The 17,111-nt window shown below is 58.2% G+C and overlaps 1 protein-coding gene across 4 annotated transcripts in view; it reads left to right on the forward strand.

Annotated features, from left to right (window-relative positions):
* SEMA6C (semaphorin 6C) overlaps window positions 1-17,111 on the forward strand; it is a 91,874-nt gene that overhangs the window by 16,407 nt on the left and 58,356 nt on the right. For all 4 annotated transcript variants that reach the window (XM_054011409.1, XM_054011411.1, XM_054011412.1 and 1 more), the window contains exon 2: window positions 14,126-14,206. The gene's annotated coding sequence lies outside the window, so the exon portion shown is untranslated. The remainder of the gene's footprint in view (window positions 1-14,125; window positions 14,207-17,111) is intronic.

The following is a 17,111-nucleotide window of genomic DNA, read 5'->3' on the forward strand; positions in this document are numbered from 1 at the left end:
GCAGCAGCCGGCTCACAAGAGTTGCAGAGCCCCAGGCCGGAGCTGTGGGGGCGTCAGGGGTCTGCTACTCACCCCCGAGCGGGCAGGCAGGCCGTCTGCTCCGTCCACCCCTCTGCTCTCTCCCTGGGGTGAAGGGTTATGGGGACAGGCTGAGGCAATGGGTCGGAGGAGCCCCGGCGCTGCCAGAATCAGGATGTCTCGCAGGGTTACTTGCTTCCTGATATTGTCACAGACACTCTCAGGTCCCTCCCTTCCCTCATCAGAGCCAGGGCAGAGGCTGAGCAGGGGAGCTGATGGTACCTGACAGCCGCTGGGATGATTCCCTCCAGAAACTGGGTTGAAATCCCAGAGACTCCTCCCACTTGCTGGGCGTGACTGGGTTCTAGGTGCGAAGGGCTAATTTCCTAGCCCGATCCAGCGTTGGTTGGCCTTCGTCTTCCTGTGTGTCCTAAAAGGTTGTGCAGCGTTGCTGGGTGGTTGCTAAACCACTGACGCACTCCACCCCAGAGGTGGCTGCATTTCAGCCCTGGGCAAGCCATCCCTATGCACTCTTACCAGGCAGCTCTTAACGTGCTGCTGTGCCCCACCCCAGAGATCGCAACCTTTCAGCGCTGGATAAGCAATCCCATTGCAGCAGTGCTGTGCAGCTGTTAACCACCTGCTGTGCTGCACCCCAGAGGGGCTGCGCTTCTGTGGCAGGGGAGGTGATCCTTATAAGTTAGCATTCTGGGCTCCGTCAGGATGAAGAGAGCAGTCTATAAACTGCTCACCGCTTGGCCGCTAGAATTGCCTTCTCGAATACTGTGTCAATCTATCTAGAGCCTGCGCATCACCGCTGCTGCCTGGTGGCTGGAATTAGAACTGCTCAACTGTGTGTCATAAGCCCTGGACTGCTAACAGCCTGTGGAGGATTCTCCTTTGGCTCAGGTGACAGGAGGAGCTGAAATCTAGCCCCGTGGGTCGGATAGTGGTGAAGCTCTGGGTTTGTTCTAGCAGCTGCTCCCCTCTGCCCCATTAGCTCTGCTGCAACCTTCCCTTGCTCCACCTGCTGTGGCTTAATGCCCTCGGGGAAGACTTTCAAAGGGGGAGAGGATCCCCCCCCCCCCCCCCGTTAAACCAGGCTGTGCTGGAATAAAGCGCCTGTTGCTCCAAGAGCAGTTCCCGGCCCGCTCTTAGGCTGGGTCGAGAGGCTCAGGCCCAGAGATGGCTGCCTGGCAGCGCATGGGGGGTGATTATGGCTGGCTTAGTCACCCCTAACAAGGGCCATGAAAGAATGACTCTGTATCAGAGTGCCAGGCCCACTACCCTGCCTCCTTCTCCCGGCCCATTTCACACAAGCCTGCTCCCGCTCCTGCTCCAAGGGAGGTCACTAGCCAAACTGTCCCAGGCAGCTGTCTGTGTCCATCCATATAGTGTGTGAGCGTCTCGCTGCACGTCCTGGCTTATAGCCTGCCCCCCTCCACTCTGGTTCTAATCACCACCCCACTCTCCTCCCAGGGATAGAACCCAGGAGTCCTGACTCCCAGCCATGCCCCTGGCTCTAACCACTGCACCCCACTCCCCTCCCAGCACTGGGAAACAGAACCCAAGAGTCCTGACTCCCAGTCATGCCCCCCCCAGCTCTAACCACTGCACCCCACTCCCTTCCCAGCACTGGGAAACAGAACCCAGGAGTCCTGACTCCCAGCCACGTCCCCCCCCCCCCGCCTCTAACCACTGCACCTCACTCCCTTCCAGCACTGGGAAACAGAACCCAGGAGTCCTGACTCCTAGCCACGCCCCGCCCCCCGGCTCTAATCACTGCAGCCCACTCCCTTCCAGCACTGGGAAACAGAACCCAAGAGTTCTGACTCCCAGCCACGCCACGCCCCCGGCTCTAACCACTGCACCTCACTCCCTTCCAGCACTGGGAAACAGAACCCAAGAGTCCTGACTCCCAGCTATCTGCCCTAACCACTAGACCTCGCTCTTTGCCAGAGCTGGGGAACAGAATCCCAACTCCCAGTCCTGATCTCTGCCCACTGATCCGGCCCGCCTTCCCCCAGCTGAGCCAGCTCCGATTTCCCCCTCCCCGGGGGACTGCATTAGGAACATCTTAGCGGCTGCCCCAGCTCACCTTTCGAACAAATGGAGGGAGCAGGGAGCCGCCCCCGGGGTGAGGCAGGTGGCTCAGTGAGAACCGAGGCCGTTCAGTGGGGTTTGATTTCCCTCCCGGGACGGAGCGCACGGGGCTGGGTTTCCGGGCGGCTGGCTGCACCGGTGTGGGGCAGGGGGTGGCTGGCACTGCAGCGGAACAGCAGGTGCGCCGCATTTAATAATTAAGATGTTCAATGAAATCTATCGCCTGCAAAATGCAATCGATGGACACAGCAGAATGCAAACAGCCCCAGGGGGACGCTGGGCACCGCTCCCATTAACCCTTTCCAGGGAAGTTCTAGAGCGCGGACCCACAGGGCTGGTCCATGGGAGTGACCCCTTTAGTGGGCTGGGCCCCCAGGACGCTCAGTTCCACAGGGGCAGGCCCGGGGCTTTCAAGACGCTGAGCCTGGCCCATTGGGCACCAGCGATCCCGGTCTCTCTCCACGGCTCCCTGCAGTGAATCCAGCCCAGGCAGACCCCGGCAGGGCGCAGTGCTCTCGGTGGGTACCTGCAGCCAGAGCAGTCAGCCTTCTCCCAGCAGAGGAGAGTTTATTAGTCGCCTGGCTACAGAATCTGAAAGTCCTTAGGCCAGCAAACAGGCAAAGGTGAAGCCATGGTCCATGCTGACTAAGCCAATGCGATCAGCCTGCCAAACTGTCTCGGACTCCATTTAACTTCGCCACCTGGCACCTTGCTCCCTTTGTTCTCGAGCGGGGCCCTCGGCTCAGCTTCCCTGGGGAAAATCGCCTTCCTCTGGGCTGCTGTTTGCTTGTGGGCATGTTCTGAGCATTGGCCCTTTTCGGATTCTCTATTGGCCCCCTTTGGTCTGCCCCGGACAGAGAGGCTATTCCGCCCATCCCCCGTCTCCAGCTCTGCTCCAAGAGCACTGTTAAGCCCTTTGCGCCCGCTGAGTAGCAATGCAAAATGTGGGGGAAACTGAGGCACGCAGGGGCTTCAGAACAATATTCTGGAAAATCCCCACTTTGCCCTGATGACCCATGAGACACGCGTGCGTCCGCAGGGCCAAATCGGCGAGGCTCCCTCTAAAATAGCACTGTGCGTAGACAAGGCCTTTGGCATCATCCCCAGGTGGTGATAATATTAGGTGTATTATGGTAGCGCCGAGATGACCCAGCTGAGATTGCGCAGGGCGCTGCACGGACACAGAGTGGGAGGCGGTCCCTGGCCCGAAGGGTGTAGGCCTAGATGCCTATGGGAGTCAGGCACCTGAATACCTTTGAGGATCTGGGCCTCACAGGCTAAATAGACAAGGAGTGAGCGGGGAAACTGAGGCACGGCGCGAGAAAGGGCTTACCCACGGTCAGTAGGAAGAGAGCCCAATTGTGCTGTCTCCCAAGCCACTAGGCAACACTGCCTCCTTGGCCTGCAAGGATTTTATTTCCCCGGGGCGGTTTAACCCTCGAAAGCCTGTGGTAGTTAGCAATGAGGAAACCCCCTTGCCACCCGGCCCGTGGAGAAGCAGCCTTGTCCCAGGTGCTAGCGGAATCGCAGGCGACGGGGTTAAATTGCCGAAGTCGGAGTGACTCAGAGCCCCGATGAAATCAAATTACCACCCAGCAACCCATTAATCTCCGTCACCCGCGGTTCATCTGCATTGGCTGCCGTGCCCAGAGGCAACAAATTAGAAGCTATTTATCAGTAAGCGGGCGAACGGATTAATCAATATGGCATTTACGGCCCCGCTGGCTGTAGCAGGAAGAACCCAAGTGGTAACGGAATTGTTCCCAGTTCCCTTTAGTGGGTGCTCAGCGGCTGGGGGATGCCAACGGAGTCGGGCTTTAGAGTCAGGCTCCGGGATCTGCAGGAAGGGGGGCATTGGAGGAGGTGGTTGTTTAAAGCCCCAATGTGGCAGTTGGGGGCACTGCTGCCGCCTGGTGGGTGAGCCCTGAACAGCAATGCTGGATGAGCCGCCAGCTAAGGCACTGGGCATTAGGGCACCTGGGTTCTAGGCCTGGCTTGGGCAGATCAAGACCCCTCTTTCTGCCTCAGTTTCCCCTCCCATCCTTAGCCCGTCTCATCTGTCTAGATTGTTAGCTCTTAAGGGCAGGCAGTGTCCCTCACTGTGCGTCTGGGCAGCGCCCGGTGCAAGAAGGTCCTGATCTCAGGACCATAAGACCAAGACCAAGACCAATCCTCCCCTGCTGGCAGCCACGTTGGGTAATTCTAGCTAGCGAGCTACTCCTTAGGGTGTTATCCTGCTGCCCACCACTGTGGTGTCTCGGCACCTTCCAGGTAAAATCAGGAGCAATAGCGAAGCCCCTAATGGACTTGATGGCGTCTCTGGCACTTCTCCCTTTCTGGGGCCAGAACTCTGCTTAGGGTAGCTTCTTCGGGGGGTGGGAAGGGATTGGTAGGGTTGGGAGTAAAAGGAGCGTTTGTCCTGCGACGCCTCCTAAAACTGGTCAGACTCTGGATCCGCCTGGTCTCCTCGGGGAGTTCGATCTAGATCTGGGGGTGCTGTGTCCCCCGCGTCCCGGCTCTGGGGTCTGCCTTGTCCCGGAGCCGCTCAGCTGTCGCGGGCGTGTGTGGATGGATATTCACTCCCTGACGTTGCTGAGCCGTTTGCTGCTGGGAGAATTAGGAGCAGGGCCTCAAATGGGGAGGGATAGCTCAGTGGTTTGAGCATTGGCCTGCTAAACCCACGGTTGTGAGTTCAATCCTTGAGGGGGCCATTTAGGGATCAGGGGCAAAAAAAATCTGTCTGGGGATTGGTCCTGCTTTGAGCAGGGGGTTGGACTAGATGACCTCCTGAGGTCCCTTCCAACTCTGATATTCTGTGAACGGGCGAGGGATGCTGAGTGGGACTGGCGAATGGGCTGGGTGTGGTGGCCTGAGCCACAGAGGAGGTGGGCAGCTGTGTGCCATACCAGGCTCTGCACAGTCATGGATTTAGGAGGACCCAGCCGGGAGGTGCCAGAGGCCCAGGGCACCAGGGCCGGGAGGAAAGGCGAGCGGGAGGCGAAAGGAATAGCTGCGGGATGGGGGCATGTTACCCAGGGTTTTAGGAACCCCCAGGAGGGGCTACTTCACTGTTTCACTCCAGGCAGTGTCAGGAAATCAATCGATGGGGAACACAGCAATTCCGTCTGATAAAAGATTCATGCGAGTAAGCTGCCGTTTATTAGATTTAGGCACGCACAGGCAGAAGCAATCGGTTTACCTTAAATCCGGAACGGTGGTGGGTAGTTAACAGTGGGTACGCAGTGGCCAGTTGCTCACCCACCGGGGAAAAACGGTGTTAGGAAAAACGTTTCTCGAGATGGCTTCAGAGGATGGCTTTGAAGTCCGCTATATTAGCTAGGTTTTTTATCACTATTTTTTATAAAACACACAGGTTACAATAACCCCTAGAAAATTATTATGTTTTAAAATGTGTAATAATTTTTTAATATTGAAGGTGCCCAGACTTAAGGTTTTTTATTTACTTAATTTTTTTCTGGTTTGATTTGTTCACTTGTTTCCCCGCTTTTTCCATTCTAATTAGCGGAAACTGCCAACTCGTTTTGACCTTGCCTCTAAAAGCCTGCTTTCCAATTAACCCTCTACTATGTGGCGTTTTATTGGATTCATTTGTGATGGCTGAATGCACACAATATGGTTGCAATTAGCTTGATTACATTCTCGGGTACATCCCCCCCTTAAATTCGGGGTAACAGGGAGTGCCCGCTGTTAGGATCCAGACTGGTCCTGCCCTGGAGAGCATCAGAGAATTTGTCTTCAGCCCCTCCCCGCCCCCAAAAACAGTGTTAAATTCACAAAACTCACCCCCAAATATGAGAATGATTGGGTGTGTGTGTGTGTGGGGGGGGTCTTAGTCCTGACTCCAAATCCCCTGCTCTAACCACTATACTCCAGTCCCTTCCCAGAGCTGGGAAATAGAACCCAGGAGTCCTGACTCCCAGCCCCCTGGCTCTAACCACCAGACCCCACTCCCCTCCTTGAGCTAGGTATGAAATCCAGGTGTCCTGACTGCCAGCCCGGTGCTGCGCCCACTGACCAGTCCTGTCTCTCGCAGCTCTGCCCGTTGTGATTCCCCCTCCCCCGCTAAACTCCCAGGCTTCAGCCAGGATTTTCACAAGAGCGTTGCACGTTGGATGCACGCTGCTCTGCATACACGGTCGTGCACACACACACACACAAATGCATACGTGCACGTCCACACACACGTGTGAATGCACACGCACAGTTGTACACGCCCCTTCTGAAGATCTGGCTCCCGCTGGGGGCTCTGCACGGTTGGCCCCCACACCCCGAGCTCTCCTGGGAGTCAGGCCCATTTCTGTCCCCCGCTAGTTACAGCCGAGAGGAGGTTGGAAAGCTCGGGCTCGCCTGTGGCTTCTGCCCTTCGTCTGCGCGGCTCTGGGCTGGGGTGGGCGAGGAGCCAGCCCGGGGCTGCCTAGAGCTGGTCACTGCCCCTCTGGGGGGTTGCTTGAATTCCTCAAAAAGGAGAGGGAAAGCCGCTGGTCAGTTTCAAGAGGGGTTCAGGGGGGATCAGGGCTCCAGCCAGTTAGGCCCAGGGAAGGGGACTGCCCCAGGGACACCCCCCTGTGCATCCCTCCGGTGGGGTGCATCCTCCCACCTGGGAAACCCCTCTGTCATTACACAGCTCAGCCCCACGGAGCATGGCCCGGATTCCCAGCAGGTGTAATTGGGCCTCGCTCCATTGGAGCCAATGGGGTCAGATCCCCCGTGGTGTAAATCAGTGATGTCAATGGAGCTACACTAGCTTGCGCCAGCTAACGATCTGGCTCTGCGCCGTGCCCGTTAAATCAATGGGGCTACATGTGCTTAAAGCGCCTGGGAGTGTCTCTGAGCTCGGGGCCCAGAGACCCGGCGGGGTCCCATCTCCGTGGGGATTCTGGGCATTACTGGAATACAAATAACGAATGCAGGGGGCCCGATGCACCATGGCCTGGCCGCCAGGCAGTTGCCTGCACCAGTGCAAAGTGGGGGGGTGGGGGAGGACTCTCTTTGCCCTGATGCAAACGACTGGCTGACCACTGGGCGACAGAGCATTGGACCCGCTGAGCCGAGTTCAGGGGACAGGATTCGGGGTGGAGGGGCAGTTCATGAGCATGCAGGTAAACATGCACCTCAGAGCTCACACGTAGAGATGGGTGCTCTGTGTGTGTGCGTGCGAGGGCGTGCACCACGGGAATCAGTGCAGCTCAGCGCCTCTGGTCAGGCTTTGACGAGCATCGTGCCGGTGAGGTCTGGGCCACGGTGCAGGCCACAGGCCGGCGTCGTTCCGTGCCCGAGGCAAGCCATAACTTACCCGGTTGTTTACTCTCCCCGCGCCAACGGTAGTTAGCTGTGATACATTGTGGGCTCTTTAATAATTAAGAAGAAAGTTGGCAGCCCTTAAAATGGCTCCCTGCCTACGCTGGAATTCACACCGGGGCTGTTACTTTGCCTCCTTAGAAGACATGACTTCATTCTCCTCAGCGATGGCTTCCCAGTGCCACCTGCCACCCACGCCCTCATGTGCACACGCGTCCCTGCACAAAGACACACACAGAGAGATGTGCATGCACAAACACCTGCACGCACAAACATGCACATGCATATCTGTACATGCACGCGTGCATGCGTCCATATGCACACTCATGCACACACTTGTACATACCTGCACACACATGCAAGCATCCACATGCACGCTCATGCACATACCTGCACACATGTGCAGGCATCCATATGCACGCTCATGCACATACCTGCACAAACACGTAGGCATCCACATGCACGCTCATGCACACACATGCACGCTTGTGCACATATATGCACCTGAGCGCACGCATGTGCATGCACACCGATGTATATGCACAGTCATGCATGTGCACATGCATATACACGTGCAAACACACATGCACACACAGATGTGCATGCACACACAAGCCCTTCTCTGCTGTGGAGCAACCCCTCCAAGATGGTTTCCTCCTCCAGGGTGGTGGCCTTGCCAGCCTTGAGCTGTGTGAATCTTGCGTCGGTGTCGGCCATTCACAGCCTGCTACAGGCAGCTGTGGTTTGGTGCAGAATGGGCATTGGCCAGGGCAGCCTGGCGTTTTGTCAGGGGCGGGGTGACACACGATGTTCCCATTAGGGAAATGGAGCTGCCAGCCAGCCAGCTCTGCCCTCGTTAACCCTTTGAGGCCGGAGGTCATTGGGCAGCGTGGACTAGTGATTAAAGCAGTGGGCTGAGAGTCGGGATGCCTGGGATCAATTCCCTGCCACGTGTCCTGAAGCAAATTACTTGGCCCCACCATGCCTCAGTTTCCCCACCTGTAACATGGGTCTGACAGGGCCCACTTCACAATAAGCCATTGTTTGTAAAGCACCTTGTAGGGTCTCTCATAAAGCCTGTTATTGTAGGGTCTCTCATAGATGCTATTGTAGAGTCCTTCACAGACACTGTGGAGCTCTCTCTGATTTGTTATTGTAGGGTCACTTAATGATGCAATCCGATGCACTCCCCTCCCCCATCCCACTCACACCAGTCCCTGCCCTGCCCCTTGGCATTAATAGTGATTTATTGTCTTTAATTTAATTATTTACATTTCAAATAATAAAGGTGCCTTTAGGAGCCCTGACCTCGTTAATGATCCAGTTGATACAATTGCATGGACTGCTAACAGCGCATGCTTAACTCCCCCCTGCCTCCTCCGCGCTGCTCCAGGCTCTAGGCACGCTGGGGTGAGGGCGGGCAGGGGTCTGAGTTGGGGGGCGCTCACCAGTGGGAGAAGACAGGAGTGGGTCTGAGATGCATAGGGTGGAGAATAGCGCCCAGGGTCTCTGGAGGAGGGCACGGCACAGCAGCTCCGGAGTTCTCCTTTAACTAAAATCTGTGATGTGCCCAGAACTTACTGTCTTCGAACTCAGGAGTCCTGACTCCCATGGCCGCGAGACCATGCTCCTTTGAGGAACCCAGGAGTCCTGACTCTCCAGCTCCTCCCTGCTTTAACCACTAGGCCCCTCTCCCCTCCCAAAGCTGGGATCCCAACCCAGGACTCCAGGCTCCCACCCCCCACCCTGCTTTAACCACTAGGGCCCTCTCCCCTCCTAGAGCTGGGAAGAGAACCCAGGTGTCCTGGCTCAGCAATGCTCAAAGGCAGGAGCACGTCCTACTGAACCCCCCTTTCCCCTGCAGCTCCGCACCCCCTGCTAGGGCACTGCACTGGCTCAGAGAAGAGCACCCCCTGCTGGGGCAGCAGCAGGCGCTATTCCCCACCTGGCCCCAGTACCACACAAAGGCATTGTCTCAGCACTGCCCCCCTGGTGGGTCTCCCCGGCCAGGCTGCACTTGTATCGACGCCCCCCAACCCCCTGCTGGGAAACACCAGGCTCCAAAGAGTTAACGGGGCCAGTTCTCCTTCTTAGAGGCAGCCTGTTGGCTTTGGCTGGGGAGCCAGACCAGGACAAGGGCTGCTGCGGTTTCCTCTTGTCACACCACAGGAATCAACCACTGGGTATTTGACAGGAGTCAGGACTCCTGGTTCCCAGCCCCTTCCACTGAGACCACTAGACCCCACTCCCCTCCCAGAGCTGGGAACAGAACCCCGGAGTCCTGGCTCCCAGCCCCCTGCTTTAACCACTAGACCCCACTCCCCTCCCCGAGCTTCATTCCCAGCATTGGGCTGGAGGTCAGGACTCCTGGGTTCTATTTCTGGCTCTGCTCTGCCCTGCTGTGTGACTGAGGTTACTGTGGGAGGCAGGATAAAGGGGTGGGGACCCTGGTCTGATCCAGTCTGGAAGTTCCTGTATTTCCTCCCATTAAAACGCAGAGAGTGAGCCCCTAAGAACACCCCACTCATTGCACTGGTGGCTGCTGGCTCAGTTGTCAATGAGAACAAGTAGCCTGGTATTGGGGGGAGAGGGAGAACCTGCTCTCGCCCGGGGTCTGTTCAGTGCCTCGCACAACGGGGCCCTGCTCTCAGTCGGGGTCTGTGCAGCGCCTGGCACAATGGGGCCCTGCTCTTGGCCAGCATGACCGTAATACACATATCAACTGCCAGTGCCTAGATCTCACTGCAGCAGCTGCTCCCCAGGCTGGATGGAGGTCGGCCCCACGCTCCCTGGCCATGGGCTGGCCAGCTCCCAGGGATGTCCCAGGGGCTGGTCTTGGTGCTCACACATGGTGTCACGCTCCACACAGCAAGCTCTGTGGGGGGCAATTACCCTCTGCCGAGATCAGCCGAGAGAGCTGGGAAGAACATGAAGGGGGGAGGCAGCTTAGCTGGGTCGCTGAGCCCTGGACATCCTTCGCTCCCCCAGGCAGCTTCAACTCTTGACGCTCCTGTGCAGAACGTAGCTCACGAGTGAGGCCTCGGTTTCTCCAGCCCCTGGGTGATTCTGCCCGGTGGTTCCAAGCTAAAGCCCGTATGGTCCCCTAGCTCGGGCTTTGTCAGTTTCCCCACCGTGCTCTGTACCTCTGGAGTCGCCCGTCCCCCTCGCCATGTTTCACTGCAGCGCCGTCCCACTGCACCGTCTGACTGTTGTTTGGGATGTTGTGGTAGCACCGGCCGAGATCAGGGCCCTGTTGTGCTGGGGGCTGCACAGATGCAGAGTGAGAGAGTCCTGGCCCCAGAGAGCTCAGTGTGAGTAGAGCAGATAACGGGTAGGGGGCAGGTCTCCAAGCTCTTTGTGGCACGGATTCTCCCTTAGTTCAGATCAGCTCAGTGCCCAGCATAATGGGGGCCTGATCTCACTTGGCCTGGCACAACGGGGGCCCCGCTCTCGCCTGGGGTCTGCGCAGCGCCCGGCACAACGGGGCCCCGCTCTCGCCCGGGGTCTGCGCGGCGCCTGGCACAACGGGGGCCCCGCTCTTGCCCGGGGTCTGCGCGGCGCCCGGCACAACGGGGGCCCCGCTCTCGCCGGGGTCTGCGCGGCGCCCGGCACAACGGGGGCCCCGCTCTCGCCCGGGGTCTGCGCGGCGCCCGGCACAACGGGGGCCCCGCTCTCGCCCGGGGTCTGCGCGGCGCCCGGCACAACGGGGGCCCCGCTCTCGCCCGGGGTCTGCGCGGCGCCCGGCACAAGGGGGGCCCTGCTCTGATGTGATGCTCCCGTACCACGTGTAACAACAGTCACTGGCCTGGATCCTCTTGCAGCCGCTGCTTCCCCAGGAGCTGGCAGGGCCCGGCGCGGGCATCGGGCCATCGGCCACCAGTTCCCTGCTCTGCATGGAGGCCGGCTCCCTCCTCAGCATTTCCCACACGTGTTAGCAATCATGGCCGATCAGACCTTTCTGAGGGAGCCGGAGTGGAAAGCGATTACACCCCCATTATACCCTCCTCCCGCTCTATTAGGGACCCCCCCCCCATGCATTTCATTTCCTCTCCACTGAGCCCAGTTAAAATGCCGCGTTTCCTTCACGGATCCGATCTGCTTTCGTTTCCCTCCAACGCAGCCCAGTGCGCCCGGCAATCTTGTGTTTGCAGCGGGGGTGGGGGGGGGAGAATCCCTGGTCCCTGGTCCCTGGGGGCAGGCGCGGCCGGACTGAGATGTCGGAGCGAGGGAAATGGACTGGAAAAGAGGCTGTGGTCGCAAAGCTTCAACTGCGCCTCCTCCGTGGCTGGAGAACGTCCTTAGCGCTGCCGGGGAGCAGCTGAGCGCCCCGTGAGTCCCCGCCCAGCCCTGTGCCCCGCGGGCACTGCCCAAGAGCCAGCCCTTTGGTGCAGGCTGGGAGAAACGGGATCTGGCAGGGCTGGGATAGGATGGGGGGTTGGGGGAAGGGGTTGGGATGGAGGGACACTGACAGTTTGATCGGGGTCCTGAGACAGGAACTGCGGCATGTGCTGCAGGGTAGGACCGAAGCGTTGCAGCAGGGCTGCCCGGGGGAAGCTTGCCTGCCTCACAGCTGGCACTACCCCCCGGCTGGTGCTGCCCGTGGGCACATGCACACGGCTGCTGAGCCAGCGTGATCTCTGACCCGCCGGGAAGCTGTTCCTAACCTCCCCAGAGCGGGCGTAATCCGGATCCAGCTGTTGGCTTTTAACCAGGAAGCCTTGGCATGTCTGCCTCAGGCACCCAGCACCGCGGCCCGCGGGAAGACGCTGGCCTGGCTTCGTGGAGTTTCTCTGTGCCGTGCAAATGAAGCGGGACCGCTCCTGTGACACCCGGGCAGCCTTCAATCAGGGAAACAAAAGGCCTCTCTGACTTTGCACTGAATCTCCCCATTCATCCCGAAATTGCCTCGCGCATGAGATGCTGTCCCATGCCGGTCTGCTGATCCCCGGCCCAGATAATGCACCTCCTTAGGGCCGTGTGGCCAGGGGCTCGGGATGGGATGAAATGAATTGATCTGCTGCTCAAGGCCTCTCTGCAGCTGGCCTGGTAACACCCCGCGGCCTTGGTCTGAGCAGCTGGGGGCAGGCCCGGGGCGCGCGGGCGGCTCAGGTTTTGGGTCACGCTCTTGCCTGCCTAGAAGGCCAGAGTAGCACGCCGCGGCCCACGGGGAGCCTCGGCTGGAATCTTGGCCGGGGAAGTGGCTCGTGGCTCCGCATCCGACTCGTGGCACTGGTCGTTGGGGTTCCTGTTCTGGGCGCAGGCGGGCAGCAGCTGAGAATTCAATGGCACTCGGAGGCAGGGAGGGTCCCAAGGGGCTCGATCTGCAGCCAGGCGCCCCTCCCGCGGCTGCGACTGCCCCCAGTATCCCCATGTGTGCTGTGTGCCTGTCCCTCTCCACCCTGCCTGTCTGTCCCTCCGTCCACCTCTCCCCTGTTCTTTCCCTATGCATCTCCCCACCCAGACCTGCCCTTAACCCTCCATCCATTCGGGGTAGGCGGGGGCATGATGGGGCAATCTGCCGCCCCCCCCAGCTCCTTGTCAGTGCCCGCAGCACCTGTGCCACCTGGGGAAGCCCCTCTGGCTATCGCCACCTGCTGGAGGGAGAGCAGGTGGGTGGGTCTGACGGGGGAGATATTTATAACCTTGCTCAGCGGCACATCTGCAGCTGGACTGCAGGGCTCGAAGCACAAGGGTCTGGTCCCTGCCCCTCCCCACCAAGGCTGTCTGTCTGGAGACCCCCTGCCCCGCCTGCCACAGGGATCTATATCCACTGATGCCGGGCTCCCTAGAAGGCTATTTCTGTCGCGCCGCTGACTTTGCTTCCCTCGGAGTCACCATCTGGCTTAAAATAATGCCCCCCAGGGAGCGTCTGGTGGGAGCTCCGTCCCGGGGCTGTGACCCCACTGGGAACAGGGGCACATGCCGGGGGACAGTGCTGAGAGGTCCCGGCCGGCACCAGGTGAAAGGGTGGCAGATGAGGGTGGGTGTGCCCAGCCTGTGGGGCAAGGAGGGGGTGCCCATGAATGATGCGCACCCTGTGCGTGCCCCTCGCCGTGCCCAGCCCCGTGCTCTGACCCATCAGCCCATACCCAGTTCCCAGGTTTAGCTCTGGGGCTTCGGGGGAGTTGAGAGCTCCCCTCTGGATCAGGCTGTCCCCTGACTGCAGACGAGGGGGTGGCTAACCTCTACTTTGCTTCCTCGGTCTGTGTATTTGGCGGTTGCTTGTGTGTGTGTGGGGTGCATGTGCACATGCATGTGCATGCCTGGGGCACGCGTGTCAACCACAAGCTCCTAGCCTTGCCCTCTCTGATCGGTGGCACCTGATCCGGGGGACCCGGGCCCAGCGGGCATCTCGCCCAGTGCCAAAGCACAGTAGCGCTGCCCTGTGATGCCCAGATGCTGTCGGGCAGATGCTGCTTCCCCCTCACTCGGCCTAGCCAGGCCTGTCTGTCTCTCGCTAGAATTCTTCGGATCGTTAGTGGTTAATTACCTTGGGGACCAATGAGCTACCTGGGCTGTGGGGCAGGCGGCAGGGCTGGGGCACCGATCCCCTGGCAGTGCCATGCTCCTGGCTCAGTGCCCTCCCCATGCAGCCGACTGAACATCGGTCCTCAATACCCCCACTGTGCTGCCTGTCTGACCTTGTATCTCACCTCCCTCCCCTTTGAATTGTGTCTCCTCCCAGCCTTGCCGGACCCCCAGAGTTGCCCAAGTGCCTGGCCAGCCCCAGCCGTGCACAGCTGCCCCACGGACCCTGGAAACTAAGGTAAGGCTGCGGCCGGCAGTAGGGTGTGTGCTCTGCAATACCTCGCCTTGTGCTCTGCAATACCTCCTCCTGACCAGCAGGGGGTCTCTTTCCCCCCCGCAGTATTCTGGCTGCAAAGGGGCAGGGGCTGGCGCTCTCTGTGGTGTCCCAGGAGTGCTCTAGGCATGTATATAGGTCAATAGTTAGGAGATAAGGTGCCACTTGCAGGCACCTGCCGAGTACGGAGCCCAGCTCCTTGCAGGATCTGTGCACCTCGGGGGGTTGTGTGTTTGGTGCTAATGGCTTCCTATGGTGGTTCTCTTCAGGGGCGGGGGTGGGGGGGCATTTCCAATGCAGTTTGATGCCCCGCCTGGCACAGGGTCTTGGACCCAGCGAGCCGGGATCTTGGGACGATGCAGAGCACGGCTCAGGAACGGGGCAGGGTTGGTGGTTCGAGGCTGAAGCAGAGGGGATGTGGCAGTTCCGAGTTATTCACGGGATGCCGGGCTGTGATCTTGGGGTCCCAGTTCTGATTGGAGTTTGGGGGATTGGATGCAGGGCTTCTGGGGCAGCTGGGGAGTTTGGTTTTGCCCCCTGTGGCCAACTCAATGCTTCTGGCTATCTCAGCCCAGATCTCTCCCACCTGGGGAACATGGCCTGTCACTTGCACACACCCCTGCCTTGGCCAGGGATGGGGTAAGATTGGGGCCTCGGTTAGGCCCAGGGAAGAGCTGGAGTCCAGAAGCCGCTGTTCCCTGCTTGCGGGGAACCACAGATTCTGCCTAACTGAGAAAGGAGTGATTGTCTGGACACTGGGGCTTTCACCCTGTGTTGTCTGCCCTTCCCTGAGTCGGCCATGTGGGGGCGCCGCACCGGCCGGGAGTAGTAACTCACAGGCAGAGTAAGGTAGCGCCCATGGACTTGAAGGCTGGAGACACCCAGCCCTCCCCTGCCCTGCGCCCTTCTGCAGCAGCCAGCCGGGAAAGTCACCCTTCCCCATGCAGCCTTCATGCAGCGCTCCGTGGAAACGGCACCTTCCCCTTTCTCCTAACTGTGCCCAGAACAAACCAGCCCGCTGCTCCGTGCGGTCCAACGGATCCTCTGGGTGGTGCTGTCGAGGCACAGGGCACTGGCTGCTGGCAGTAAGCTGGGGGGAGAGGTAGATACGCTGGGGGGTAGGGATAGGGTCCAGAGTGACCTAGACAGATTAGAGGATTGGGCCAAAAGAAATCTGATGAGGTTCAACAAGGACAAGTGCAGAGTCCTGCACTTCGGAAGGAAGAATCCCATGTACTGCTACAGACTAGGGACCGAATGGCTAAGCAGCAGTTCTGCAGAAAAGGACCTGGGGATTACAGTGCATGAGAAGCTGGATATGAGTCAGCAGTGTGCCCTTGTTGCCAAGAAGGCCAACAGCATATTGGGCTGTATTAGTAGGAGCATTGCCAGCAGATCGAGGGAAGTGATTATTCCCCTCTATTTGGCACTGGTGAGGCCACATCTGGAGTATTGCATCCAGTTTTGGGCCCCCCACTACAGAAGGACAAATTGGACAAATTGGAGAGAGTCCAGCGGAGGGCAACGGAAATGATTAGGGGGCTGGGGCACATGACTTACGAGGAGAGGCTGAGGGAACTGGGGTTATTTAGTCTGCAGTAGAGAAGAATGAGGGGGGATTTGATAGCAGCATTCAACTACCTGAAGGGGGTTCCAAAGAGGATGGAGCTCGGCTGTTCTCAGTGGTGGCAGATGACAGAACAAGGAGCAATGGTCTCAAGTTGCAGTGGGGGAGGTCTAGGTTGGATATTAGGAAACACTATTTCACTAGGAGGGTGGTGAAGCACTGGAATGGGTTACCTAGGGAGGTGGTGGAATCTCCATCTTCAGAGGTTTTTAAGGCCCGGCTTGACAAAGCCCTGGCTGGGATGATTTAGTTGGGGTTGGTCCTGCCTTGAGCAGGGGGTTGGACTAGACGACCTCCTGAGGTCTCTTCCAACCCGAATCTTCTATGATTCTATGACTGGCAGACACCACACTGCACTGAAGGACGGAAATCTCAAAGCACTTTATAAAGGTATCTTCGTCCCCATTTTACAGGTGGGTAAACGGAGGCACAGAGACGCTCAGGCCACTAATTCTCAAACGTGGCCACTGCTTTGGGTGCTGGATTTGAGACAGCCAGGATCTGGTATGAACAGAGTTCATCTGCCACTCCTATTCGGGCACCTAAACAAGGGCCGGATTGTCAACGGTGCCGCACATCCCCCAGATCCCTGGTGTGCTGGGATATTCAGACCCCACATCCGGAGCCCTGTGGGCAACCTGCCCTTAAAACCTCTTAACACAGGCAACCAAGATTAGAGGCCACTTTGGAAAATGTTGGCCTCATTGACTTGTTGATGGCCAAGCTATAAATGAGTGTTAGCGGTGGGATCTAAACTAGAGTTAGTGTAGAATTTTTGTATGAACATTTTTTTGCTGAAAAATGCCAATTTGTCAGAACTGAAATTGTTTGTGGGGAGAGGGTCAGATGTGGCAAATTTCCCGGCTTGAATTTTTTTTTTTTTTTAAAGAAAAAGAAAAGAAAGGTTAGAAAGTGTGGAAATGGGACGTTCTGACCTGTTCAAAAGGATAAGTTTCATATTTTGTTTTTTTGTTCGAAACGCCTCTTTGTTGCCAACTGTACCTTAATGTAGGCTTTAAAAAAAAAAAAAGGTTCCAAAGAATCATAGAATATCAGGGTTGGAAGGGACCTCAGGAGGTCATTTAGTCCAACCCCCTGCTTAAAGCAGGACCAATCCCCAGACATATTTTTGCCCCAGATCCCTAAATGGCCCCCTCAAGGATTGAACTCACAACCCTGGGTTTAGCAGGCCAATGCTCAACCACTGAGCTATCCCTCCCCCCTGGAAAATGTCAAACGCAA

The sequence above is a fragment of the Malaclemys terrapin genome, chromosome 21 (genome assembly GCF_027887155.1).
Source record: "Malaclemys terrapin pileata isolate rMalTer1 chromosome 21, rMalTer1.hap1, whole genome shotgun sequence".
NCBI lineage: Eukaryota > Metazoa > Chordata > Testudines > Emydidae > Malaclemys > Malaclemys terrapin.